At 33.4% G+C, this 14,260-nt stretch overlaps 1 long non-coding RNA gene across 1 annotated transcript; it reads right to left on the reverse strand.

Annotated features, from left to right (window-relative positions):
* Positions 1-674: 674 nt before the first annotated feature.
* On the reverse strand, positions 675-2,232 carry LOC130670204 (uncharacterized). Its single transcript, XR_008990326.1, has 3 exons — positions 2,011-2,232; positions 1,844-1,899; positions 675-1,748 (listed from the first exon to the last, which is right to left on the reverse strand). It is a non-coding gene; the product is annotated as an uncharacterized LOC130670204 (long non-coding RNA).
* Between the last annotated feature and the right edge of the window lie 12,028 nt (positions 2,233-14,260).

A 14,260-nucleotide genomic window follows, 5' to 3' on the forward strand; every position in this document is an offset into this window, starting at 1 on the left:
AGAAGTACCATTTTTGGCCACTTCAGTCCCAGTTTTGGTTACTTCAAAAATTTGAATAAAATAATACGCAAGGTACGTAATGATATAATTAATTTTTTTTAATTCATTCAAAGGGAATTTTTTTAACTGTATTAGAATGAATTTTTTTTTTTTATACTTCTCCATTTATTAAAATGAAATATTAAAGGTCTAAAAATAAAACACTGGCCACAAATAGCACTTCTATCTTAATTAAGTACATTCAATTTAATCGTTTCATACAAATTAAACTCGTTAAATTCATATATAATTATTACATAACGAGTCATACAAATTTTTTAAACCCAATCAATCCGCCAAAGCACTCACATGATGATGGAAAATTCATAGGGAAAGTCTGTAATACCTACTGTCAGCAAAGCTTAGAAAATTTTACTAAAATGGTCTTTTGTATAAAATGTAAATCTGAAGAATTGGCGTTCGTAGTTTGAATATTTCGGAAGTATTGGATTTCTGAAATATTGTCATTCTAAATATTGTTAATTCTTCATTACGAAAGAATGAATATTGTAAATTCTGAGTATGTGTTGATATGAAGATTAGAGATTCGATGTTTTTGACAATGTGATAATTTGTCATTCTGAATTATGAACCATCTTTATTTTTTACATTCGTAACTGTGAGTTTCTGGAGTTGGTATACTTCTGAAATTTTTACTTTTGACGGTTTGCCTGCAAGCCACTTTGATGAGTAACGATATGGTTGAATGTTTATCTTTCAATATCAGAGCTATTCTGAACAAATATTCGCAACCTAGTTATGTCAAATTGGTTGTTCATTCATTAAATAATTTTATTACAGTTGAACATAAAATCATGTTGATTTCCCAATAATTGTAGTTGAATAATACAAATAAGTGACGTAGATGTAGCTAATCTACAATTTTATTTTGATCGATAAGATTGACACTACTGTTTAATTAATAATTTTGCCGCTGGTGGCGTTTGCTGTCACTGGTACAAGACTGAATTACCGACGTCTCACTGTCCTACAGCTTCTTAAATATCTTTGTCTTCTAGCTCGGTCTGATTTAATTTTAGCAGCTGTAATTCTTTTATCAACATTCCTTTGCGGTGTTTGAGCATTATCATCCGAAATAGATGGTGTTGCGGGGACATTACTAATATTTTGAAGGCAAGTCGTTTCCTACGCTTTCTTGCTTTCTTCTTCCATCCCTTGCGTGCCTTACGTTGGTCTATAGGAGTCATTTGGTCGACAGATTTGTCACAATATTTGAATATCGCGGCAGTTTTACATCAGGTCGGTGGGCAACAGATGGCAGCACACGCTGCTCCCACGTCTCACCTTCCATTGTTGTTATTATTGTTTTATTTACATTTACTATTTTCTTTTAATTACTGTGTCTATATTACATAACATATTTCTTAGGTATAAATTACTGCAGAACCAGAAAAATTTACTGATTACGTTAAATATATAATTGGATCATTGTAATGCTGTCATAAATAATTGCGCATTTTATTTATATGCTTATGATTATTTAGGCCGGTTGACGCATGCGCGGTGGCGCAACAGTTGGCAGTAATGAATTTATTTATTTTAAATAAATTTAGATACTTTATGCATAAATCACAGCCTGATTTATTATTAACTCGTACTAATAATTAATTATGAAATGGACAATTGGTCAGTTAGCGTCGAGAATGGGTTAAATAGCACGGCTCAAAGCTGGCATTATGTTGGTGATTCTGGAAAAATAACATGCGACAGGTATATATCCCCATTGGTTAAAGGGAGATAGAAAATAAAATGGCGTCGGCCGGGGTGCCGGCGTGAAACTCACGTGCTGCCGTGGTCAGACGTGGATAAACTGTTGTAAGGGTAGCGTGTGTGCCTTTGCTGTTAAAGAAAAATTATTATTAACGTTGTTTGTCGCCATTTGGTATCGTGACATATTATGATTTGATCGCCATTTGGGCAATTTGTTTAACTAATAAACTAATTAATCACCTAAGGTGAATTAAATTGAGATGTCGTCCAGACAATAGAGGCCTGTTCGTGCTTTGTTCTACAACGACGAATTTAAGTACCTTTAAGCTGAATTCATTGGCGTGTAATTTTCTTGCTCCCGCGTTGGTGACCAATTGTTAGCTCTATAGGCGTGAGTGAGACAGACGGTGGCCAAGGGCCAGGATAGTGATAATCGTAAAATCAAATGCGTAATTGTTAAATTCAGCGGGTATTAATTTAACAATTTTAATTATCTGTGATTATACTTGATGAATAATTGATTGTCATCTATTATTGTGTGCGATTATTAAGTGTTATTAGTTGAGAATTATTAATTATTATTTTATATTACCAAGTAGTATTTTTTTTTGCGGTAAATATTTAAGTATTCACAATTATTATTTATATTACACGAGATAAATACTATTTATAACTATTTATTTTTTTTGCGATAAATACTGGCGTATTTACAATTATTATTTGAAACACGCGAAATAATTGCTAGATACGATTATTTATTATTATGCGGTAAATATTTAAGTATTTAAAATTATTATTATACTACACGAGATAATTATCATTTACAAGTATTGATTATTTTGCGATAAATACTGGTGTATTCACAATTATTATTTATATTACACGAAATAATTATTATTGACAGTTATTTATTATTTTTGCGATAATTACTTGCGTATTTACACGTTTCATTTATAGTACACGAAATAATTATTCTTTACAACTATTTCTTCTTTGGCGGTAATTAATTTATTACTTACAAGTATTATTTATATTACACGAAACAATTGTTATCTGTTATTATTTGATGTTACAGTGGGATTAGTATGTTATATTATATAGTTATCACTTATTGTTGCAAGAAATAATTATAAAGTTGAAACTATAATTTGTTATTTATGATTCAAATATACTTAAGCCATAATTGGTCACCAACCCGGTATTTTCTTCTATAAATTTATTTAATTACTATCTCTTTCTTGTTATCCCTTTTCTTACTCTGAAACTGCTCTCTGATCATTTTATTATTTCATTTTATTTTCATTTTCATTTCATTTGAGTTAATTTTGTTCGTAAGGGTACACGAACTGGCGCCCAATTCGGTTTCTAACCCAGCCTGAGTCGAGCTGAGTGTCCAGTGGAGATTTTGGGTCATCTCCAAAGGAAATTTGTCGTGTTTATTATTTTATTTTTAGTTTTTCACCATCGGAGGGCCATAACGGCTATTTTGAACCAACCGCACTCCGCCGTGGGTCATTTAAAATAAGAGAGAACGTTATAGATTTTATGTCTTTTTGCTTTCTTCTTTAATTATTTGTCCTTTTCTTTTTGTTAATGTATTTCATGTTTTTCTGGATCATTGTTAATTTTTTGATAACGTAACCTCTCTGCTTGACGCTTTTTCTCTAATTGTTCTTCACGTGGTTTTTTGCTCGGTGCCATGTACTGTAACAATTTTATAGCCAGTAATAAAATAACAATATATCATTAAAATCAGATAATAAACAAAGAAATAAGCCGCGCAGACACATTAAAAAACATCCCAGATTAAAAAAAGGAATTGAAAACAACTTAGAATGAACTGAAACGAATTTACTCAACGCAATCTGTAAATCCATATACTCCATGATATGCAGATGTACAGTAATAATTTTTAATTCTATTACTTTTAATAGAAGTTGAGAACGTTAATTATACCCGAAATAGAACGTTATTTATATCTGAATTAATTTGTACAAGCATCTAATGACCCTCATTACCTCCCCTGGTTAATGAGTATTTCCCCTGGTAAATATCTTGCCCCTGGTAAATACAGCAGGGGAGAGATGTTTTCTTCACTAACTTAATTTTTTTGAGTGACATTGTTGGAGAAATGCAACGATACAAAGTGAGTGGAGTTACCGAAGGTAGGTTTTTATGACCCTTTTGTGTGCCCTCTGAACTCAGAGGCCCAGCAGAGAGACCCGAACTCATCAGTGTCCTTCCGACAATTGTGACGACCACTACTCCAATATACAGTGTTCATAATAATCATTCAGATACAGTACATTAGTTATATCTTTTGTCATATTGTAAACCTCTATTTAATTACTGCATATTATTAATAAAGTGACTGATTACTTAATAGTTAATAAACTAAAACCTTAATATCCTATATTCTCTGTTCCACATATTCCTGATTCCAACAGGTTATGGGCCCAGACCCTCAGAGAATATAGTTATATTAGCATAAAAGGTTTTGAAGTGTTAAGTGTTAAGTGGTGAGACTTTAGTGAATCAAGAACTAGGACAATATCAATAAACAAAATGTCTGAAAAGTTTTTCGTTAGTAAGTTAACTAATGACAATTATGATACGTGGAAGTATCGGATGGAATTATTGTTAATGAAAAATAAAGTGTGGTGCGTTATCAGGGATGATCCTTCGACACCCGTCACCGCGGCGTGGACTGAAAAGGATGATGAAGTACGTGCGCTAATTGGACTTTCAACATACGATAGTCAACTATCGCACATTTGAGGTGAGGCAACAGCGAGGGGTGCTTGGAATGCTCTTAAGAGCTATCATCAAAAGGCATCGTTATCAACTAAGGTATTCTTGTTAAAAAGAATTTGCAGGATGACGGTAGCGGAAGATATCAACGTTGAGATGCATATATCGCAAATGCAAGATCTTGTCGAAAGATTAGCAGCACTAGGAGAGACACTCAAGGACAACATGGTAGCAACAATGATGCTGAGCAGTTTGCCGGACTCGTATGGAACTCTAATTACAAGTTTAGAGAGTAGACCAGAAGCTGATCTTACATTAAGTCTCGTCAAAGGAAAAATTATCGATGAGTACAAGAGACGTAGAAATATTGGGATCAGTAGTATGGAAAATGTTGAGACGGCAATGAAAATCAAGGAGAAGAAATTTTACAAGAAGGATATTACTTGTTTTTTCTGTAAAAAATCAGGACACATGAAAAGAAATTGTACTAAGTTTCTTCGGTGGAAAGAAAATCAAGGAAGATCCAAGGCTAATCAAGCCACAGACGATTTATGCTTAATGATTCGTGCATATACGGGGCTGTCGCATAAAACTGAAGATAGTTGCTTCAAGGTTAAAAATGAGAAAAAGGAGCAATCTTGGTTTTTGGATTCAGGGGCGACCAGTCATATGGCGTGCACAAAGGATAATTTCGTATCGCTTGATTATAACAAGAAAGGTTTCGTAAGTCTAGCAGATGAGGAAGTTAAAAGAGAAGTACAAGGGGCTGGAAACTGCATCATAAAGTGCCTTTTAGGCGATGGGAAAGTTCAAGAAATCACACTCAAAGATGTGTTGTACGTACCACGGCTTAGTTCAAATCTTATTTCAATGAAAAAACTGGCAAAGGGTGGCCATAAAATTATACTTGAAGATATGAGTTGTAATATTTACAAGGACGGAGTACTTAAAGCTAGCGTGAGACCTCATGGTGAGTTATATGAGTTGCTAACAGCTGAAAAGGCTCTGATAACAACGACTTCAAGCAAAAGATGCAGTGACAACTGTATTCATTTATGGCACAGACGGTTTGGCCATCGAAATTAAAGTGCAATAAAAAGCTTAGCCGAGGAAAGGCTAGCAACCGAAATAACAATTAAAAATTGTGGTGAAACTACAGATGTTTGTGAGTGTTGTGTGAAAGGAAAAATGTCAAGAAAAACATTTCCGAAGGAATCGAACAGTAAACCCCATGCGCCTTTTGACCTTGTCCATACAGATGTTTGCGGGCCTATGCAAACAATTACTCCAGGTAATGAAAGGTATATGTTCAGTATAACAGATGATTTTAGTAGATATACGAAAATTTATTTATTGGAAACTAAGGATCAAGCAACGACATATATTAAAAATTACGTCGAAGTTGCCAAGACGCAATTTTTAAAGAAGCCAAAAATAATTCGCTCAGATCGTGAAACCGAGTACGTGAATAAGCAGCTTCAAAGTTATCTGAGAAGCGAAGGTATTGAGACACAGTTGACTGAAGCTTACTCACCACAACAAAATGATGTTGCAGAAAGGAAGAACAGGTCTCTTATGGAAATGGCTAGGTGTATGTTGATAGATGCAGGTATGGAAAAGAAATACTGGGGTGAAGCAATAAATACGGCTAATTATCTTCAGAATATATTACCGACAAAAGGAGCGAGAAAAACACCATATGAACTATGGTATTCGCAAGTCCCGGACGTGGGAGGTCTCAAGGTTTTTGGATGCGAGGTTTATGCGCATATACCTAAGGAACAGAGGAGAAAACTGGATCAAAAGGCCAAGAAATTAACTTTCGTAGGTTACTCTGAAGAGTCAAAAGCTTTTCGTCTGCTAGACAAGAATACAAGTAAGATAGTGATCAGTCGTGATGTTATCTTTCTAAGTGAAAAGCATAATGACGTAAGTAGCAAAGTTAATAAAGAAGCAGTTTCTCTGCCGGTGGAAGATACAAATGAAAAGGACGTCACATGTATTGAAGTTTATTTCGATCCTCGAGAAAAAAAAGGAAATACGTCAAGATGACGGACAACCGCAAGAGGATAATCAAGAAGACATCGGTAACATTGATGCAATGGATGTCGTCATACCAGAGAATAACACCATAGATGACGAACCAAAACTCAGACGCTTTGAAAGAGTTAATAAAGGTGTTCCGCCAGATATGTTTGTGGCAAGCGCGAAAATGACGATCGAAGAACCCAAGACCAGAGAGCAAGCCTTGTCAGGACCGGATAAAAATAAATGGCAAGAGGCAATGGACGAAGAAATGAACTCTTTGATAAAAAATAATACATGGGAAATAGTGCTGATGCCAGAAAACAGAGACATTGTGAGTAATAAATGGGTATTTAAAATTAAAGGGGATACTCAAGGCCAGGTAGATAGGTATAAAGCAAGACTAGTGGCCCGAGGTTTCTCCCAAAAATACGGAACGGATTACGACCAGGTATTCGCACCGGTCGTTCGACAGACAACCTTCCGAGTGATGTTGACAATTGCAGGTCAACTAAATATGCCCGTAAAACATTATGATGCCAAGACTGCATTTCTCAATGGAGAACTTAAGGAAACAGTTTATATGAAGCAACCGGAGGGATATACAGTGCCAGGAAAACAAGAGATGGTTTGTCGACTCATTAAAAGTCTATACGGTTTGAAACAAGCAGCAAGAGTTTGGAATGAACAATTAGATGAAATTCTTCAGCAATACGGATTTACCCGAAGTCGTGCAGACCCATGTCTGTACATTAAGATAACTGAAGATGAAATAATCTACATTGGAGTTTACGTTGATGACTTTCTGATTGCCGGAAAGAAAGTCGACCAAATTGTTTCAATTGCCAGCAAGTTGAATCAACACTTTCAATTGACTGACTTGGGAGAGTTAAAACATTATTTGGGGATCCAAATAGAAAGAAATGGGAATATATTTTCTATTTCTCGAGAAAAATACATTGAAAAAATTCTAAACGATTTATGTTTACAGGATGCTAAAGCGTCTAAGATACCTCTTGACCCAGGGTATCTTAAGATAAGGACAGAGCAAGAAACGATGCCAGACAATAGCAGGTATCAGATACTTATTGGGGCTTTGTTGTATATTGCTGTCAACACTCGCCCGGAAACTGCAGCCAGCGTGACAATCTTGAGTCAATTCAATAAGCAACCGTCGACTATGGATTGGACCGAAGCAAAAAGGGTCCTACGCTACCTGAAAGGAACAAAAGAAAAAAGATTAAAGTTAGGTGGTGATAATGAAATGAGCCAATTAATTGGATACGCCGATGCGAATTGGGCTGAGGACAGATCCGACAGAAAATAAAGTAGTGGATATATATTTAAACTATTTGGAGGATCTGTTAGCTGGGGATGCAGAAAACAAACTTGTGTTTCGCTGTCATCGACTGAAGCAGAGTTTGTGGCACTATCTGAAGCATGCCAAGAAGGAACATTGATAATTCGTTTGTTGGAAGACCTGCAGCATAAGAATCATCTCCCCATTATCATTTTTGAGGACAACCAAAGCTGCTTGAAGATGATTCAAAATAAAAAATTCAGCCACAGGACTAAACACATTGACACTCGTTATTATTACGTCAATGATCTTTATGAAGACAAGATAATGACATTCGAATATTGTCCGACTGAAGAAATGGTAGCAGATATGATGACTAAGCCACTGAAAGAAATTAAATTGAAGATGATGCTTCAAAAGTGTGGTTTATCAGAGTAGCTGCCTTTCATATCTATTGTATCGTTGAGGAGGGGTGTTGGAGAAATGCAACGATACAAAGTGAGTGGAGTTACCGAAGGTAGGTTTTTATGACCCTTTTGTGTGCCCTCTGAACTCAGAGGCCCAGCAAAGAGACCCGAACTCATCAGTGTCCTTCCGACAATTGTGACGACCACTACTCCAATATACAGTGTTCATAATAATCATTCAGATACAGTACATTAGTTATATCTTTTGTCATATTGTAAACCTCTATTTAATTACTGCATATTATTAATAAAGTGACTGATTACTTAATAGTTAATAAACTGAAACCTTACTATCCTATATTCTCTGTTCCACATACTCCTGATTCCAACAGACATACATTAATGTTCGATTGATAATATGTCACTCTTCAACTATTACAAAATTGTTGAATTGGAGCAATAAATACAAAATAAATTAAGTGAATTATAATAAATTTACGACTTACCAGTGGAGAGACACATTAACCTCGCGAAACAACTGCACCGTACTATTGCGTCACGCCAACTAAACAATGACAGCCATTTAACGCCTGGCTTGTTCAGTACTAGCACCTTATCGTTGATGCGTGTTCTTGAGCGCCATTTTTAAAATGGCTGTCTAATATTTCTGTTTGTTTTAGCGGATCAAAATTCGTCAGGGTTGAGACAATGTGAATTGTCTTCGTCGCCCTCAGCCTTGCGGTTCCTGTTTTTATCCGTCTCGTTGCCGTCTGATATTGTACGTCATAGTGCCGTGGTCACATGACGAGTCTTTACGTCGACGCATGTCCTTGAGAGTGAAGTAGGGACAAAGTTCATTGGAGGTCCGAGATCCGAAATTATCGGTACGACACTTCGATCCTGGATCAACTAGCGCTCAGACGTCTTAACTTTATTCAGTATCAATAATCAGGCAATCTTATTTGTATTATTTCTATATTTTTGCCATATATTCTTTTATTGTGTATTAATTAATTATTATAAATCAAGTTAGATTTATTAAATTTACTGTACGTTACCGGCGATCCACTCGCATATTAAATAATATTAAGATTAAATAATAAAATCAGTGTATTACACGGCGTTATTCCACGTGGTCACGGATTGCATATCCGGCGTTCCAACCAGGACCGCATTTATTGTACTTGGCGGAAACCTTACTGTAAGTAAATGAATTTTTGTTACGATTGGCAATAAACTTGCATAATTCTACAAAGTAAATCCTTTACATTATATCTTGCCTTTCATCATATCCTTATCCTAAAATACTGATAAGAATACCGAATAGTTTGAATTAATAATTATAAATTGAGTTACAAGTAGTAACGTGACTATGAATAAGTATAATCTACACTAATGGAAAAATTTAAAGGATCAAAAACAAATTCCAAATTTTTGGGCGATTTTCAACAGGCCCTAACTTTGAGAGAAATGGTCGTACAAGAAATAAAAAAAAAAGGAAATTATAGCTCTAGGTGTCTACTTTTTGGATTGGAACTTCAAAATTTTTGAGCGTCAGCGGTTTTAGAGTAATCTCAGAAAAACGAGCGACAAAAAAATTTTCAAATTTTTTTAATTTTGTTTTTTTTTGGTCTTCGGGCGTGGAAAACTTTTTTTTGGTTAACCAATATGAGAATCGGATACCTTCATTATTCCGCTTTAATTTATTTTTTTATGGACCTTTATACGTCCACTTCTCGCCGAGATATCGGTCTTCAAATGGAAAAGGTTCACTGCGTTTTGGTCCCAAAACATTTCATCCCCGACAACTCATCCCCGATAATTCATCCCCGCGACGATTCATTACAATGACAACTTACACTTAGACAAATAATACCCGATAATTTACCTGTTGGACAATTGATACTTCAATAAAAATATTAAATACAATAAACCAGCTATAAATACCCCCATGAAAATAACATATATTTTGATTATATATAAAAAAATATACCGTAAATATATAATTTTATAAAACGGCAAAAATGTATGTATAATAAAATATAATATTTATATAAATTCAAAGTTATACTTTGATTTATAATTTAAATTATAAAAAAATATATAAATATTTTCATAATATGTAATATAATTATAAAATATAATTTTTAACTTATAAAATTCATTATAAATTTACATATATTGGAATGATATATAATAGAATATATTTTTTTATATATTAAATATTATATTGTTAAATATATTTTTTTATATAATTGACGTTGGAGAATCTCAAGATATTGAATTGTATATTGTATTATATAATACATTATATACCTAAAAATATAAAATAAAATATGAAAAATAAAGACTTTCAGTTTGACGATGATTGTGAGTATCAATGAGAATATATTTTTCTTTATCCCTTAGTCGAAAGTACGCACTTCCCTCCCTAATTTTAAGGCCTAAAGTCTCATTTCCCTCTCCTGGTGGAGTTACACGCGCCCCACTTATATCGCCGGGAGCAAAAAATTTTTTCGTGCCTACGGAAACAGCCGGCTGCTGCCATCTACTGAACGTCTACCACTTTATCAATAAAATTTTTGACGATAACATCATAGATCATTGCTTTATTTATATATACGTCAGTGTTTTTGTGTCTCGTTGTGATATTTTAAGTAAACAGTGTACTTGCAATAATAAAATGACTGAAAAAGTATCATCTGATGATTCTATGGACGAGGATGAGGTGATAAAAGATTTTGATGCAGAGGCAAGGTTAATTATTGAAAGTTTGTGTATTCATTTATATATTGAGACAAATCGCTTATTATCTTCGCGATTTTCACCAGCAGCCACCAGAATTCGCGGGTTGAACCCTGGCTTAGGCTGGCCTCTAACAAATTTTATTTTTATGCTGGACAGAGCAGTGGGCTGGGGTTCTTGCAAAGCAAAGACCCGCACTTATTCAAACTCGGCAACGTATATAAAAAAAAACCTCATCAACTTACCTCACGGCTGATAATTTTTATGCTGCTTTCTTACAGCTAACTTACTTATTATTTCTAACTTAATTAATAGTAATTTATCGTATTAAATAATCTCACCAGTATAGTAAAATAGGGATGGAATAAGGTGATGAATACAATAAGGAAATTATTATGACAATGTGCAAGTTTATTGCCAATTATAATAAATTCAATTACTTACAATGACGGTTCACGCAGAATACAATATTAGTGGTCCTGGCTGGAACGCAGGATACGCAGTAGTGGCCACGTGGACTAACTCCTTATCGTACACTGATTTTATTATTTAATTTATAAGATTATTACCGCGAATATCTCGCCGGTAACGTATAATATTTTATGTGGTTAAATTCGATTATAATTAATAACTTATGAACGGTACAAATAATACTATTCTGCAAGTGAATTGCCTGGAAAATTATGCGGTTTACAAAATACAAAATATCGCAAGTATGACAATTAATAACGTCTGAACGTTAACGGATCCAGGATCGAAGTGGTGACGGATAATTTTTGGGCATAGGGCTCGCTCCCTGACTATCCCCACCTCTTCCTAACCGGCATGCGTCAACGTAACGGATTGTCATGTGACCACGGCACTATGACATCAACGTCAGACGGCAACGAGACGGATAAAAGCGGGAACCGCAAGGCTGAGAGTGATGAATGACAATTCACATTGTCTCAATATTTTTTATTGGCAGGAAAAAAAAACTTGTTCATAGGCATAAATTTATTTCTTCCGAAAAAAAATAATTTTTTTTTATTTTTTATTTTTTATAAGTATAATTATGTCTTTCTTTTTGTTTTGTTTTTGATGCCTGCCCCCGCCGACCAGACGCACTCGCTTCGCTCGTGCTTTCAAATGTCGCGGGGCAGGCATCAAAAACGCAAAAAAAAAAAAAGAGAGACAGAAAAAAATTAAAGTTTTATTTATGTCCGAAAGAGGCGCATCAATAGGGAGCAAATAAAAAAAACATGGCCGACCTTTCAGCTGAAGGCAGAACGTGGTTGTGTTGTTTATAGTATTCAAAAATGTAATTAATAAACGTACTATTGACCAGGTATAAAGAAAAATCGTATACACCACACGGGAAGATAGTTAAAAGCCCTGCCCTGTGTGTCATGATGCCTTCGGCTTCGCCTCGCGCATCATATCACACAGGGCAGGATTTTCAACTTTCTTCCCTTGTAGTGTAATATACTATTATTCGAGTAAATTAAGTATGTAGATCGAACTTGAAAGGAAGTTTGTAGAGAGAGTCGTTATGACTATAAATTTTCATTTATATGATTAATTTTTAATATAAAAAAATAATTACTCAAAATAAAATAAGTTTTAGAGGATACCGAAAGAGCATTCATGGAACTGAAAATTTTTCGAAGCACAAAAGTGTCATGTATATCTTTTAATATATACAAGCTTATATACGAGCATTATATATTATATTATACTGTTAATAATATAATTTGAATTATAAAATCATAATATATATAAACCTATAAATTGATATTATATAATGACATATATTTTTTTTATATAATCTAATATTATATGGAGTTTTTATAATGATAATATATGCCAAAATATAAAATTATATAATATATGGATATACTTTTAAAATATAAAATTTTATATTGAAAACGGTAAAAAAGTAGTTATTTTTAAATATATAATTATTTATATTCTAAATTATACTATAATATAATAAATATTATATTATCTGATATAATTTCAGAGTATAAGTTTTTTTCATGCGGGTATTGTTAATTATGAACATTTTATCAATATAATTTTAATAAACACTTTCTCATAACCACATCATTTAGCACCATAGTACATAATCGATCGTTAATAATTATTCACTTTATATTAATAATAAAATATTATCTCTTAATTACTTATTAACATTAATTTTTATTGATCAATATAGTTAACTAATTAGTATCACAATTGCTTAAGGCACTTATACAAAACAACTGAATATACAAGACAACATAATATCCAGAAGTCGCGATACTTGACTACATTTAAATGATCTTTTAGATAATATCGTTATTATTATTGTAATTATTCTTATTATTATTATTATTGTTGTTTCAATTAAATCATTGGGTTACTAAACTCAAAGTTACATAATATTCGGTTGATGGAAAAAAGTATAGATAATTTTTTTCATGGATTTGATGTGCTTGATAATAGTACAAATATTGATTAAAATAAAAAATGATTAAAAATAATTATCAATATAAGGTAGATTGTCATGGTTAAGATGTCGTAAGATGAACAGTCGTCGGGATGATTTATCTCACAGATATATTGTCGGGGATTAATTGTCCAAGGATGATTAATCGTGCGGATAATGTGTCGGGGATGAGCTGTCGGGGATGAAATGTTTTGGGACCAAAACGCGTGACACCAATGGAAAAGGATCCTTTTGTCTTTGATTATCGACATCTCAGAAACCAATGATCGCCGGAAAGGTAATGGTGGGTTTTAAAAACTTGAATAAATTGCCTTCAACGATTAGCCATTGATTTTTGCAAAAAAAAAATTTTCCCTATCGTTACATGAATTTAAAAATGCAACAAAAAAAGGGCTTTTTGTGGTATTTGGGAAAATCAAGCGCTGAAACGAAAATATTGTGGAAATCGATAATGTCAACTGTGCATTTTACAGTTCAATATGTCCACAAAAACCTTACAAAGAGCCAGATCAATCCAACTAGCCGTTTATTTGTTTCACTCGATCAAATTTTTAGAATAATAAAAGGATCACGTTTTTCGCTCTGAAAAGCTCATAATCTTTAACAAGATGAAAACCAACATTTTTTTGGAGCTTTGACCACAATTTTATTGTAGACAGTGCTTAAAATTTCCAAAAAAGAAAAAAGTTTTTTTTCAAAACAAAATTTAAAAAAAAAAAAATTTTTCAAAAACATTTTTTTTTGGAATAAGTTTAGGAAATTTACAAAAACCAACTCCCAATCGTTTTTGAC

The sequence above is a fragment of the Microplitis mediator genome, chromosome 6 (assembly GCF_029852145.1).
Source record: "Microplitis mediator isolate UGA2020A chromosome 6, iyMicMedi2.1, whole genome shotgun sequence".
NCBI classification, from domain to species: Eukaryota; Metazoa; Arthropoda; class Insecta; order Hymenoptera; family Braconidae; genus Microplitis; species Microplitis mediator.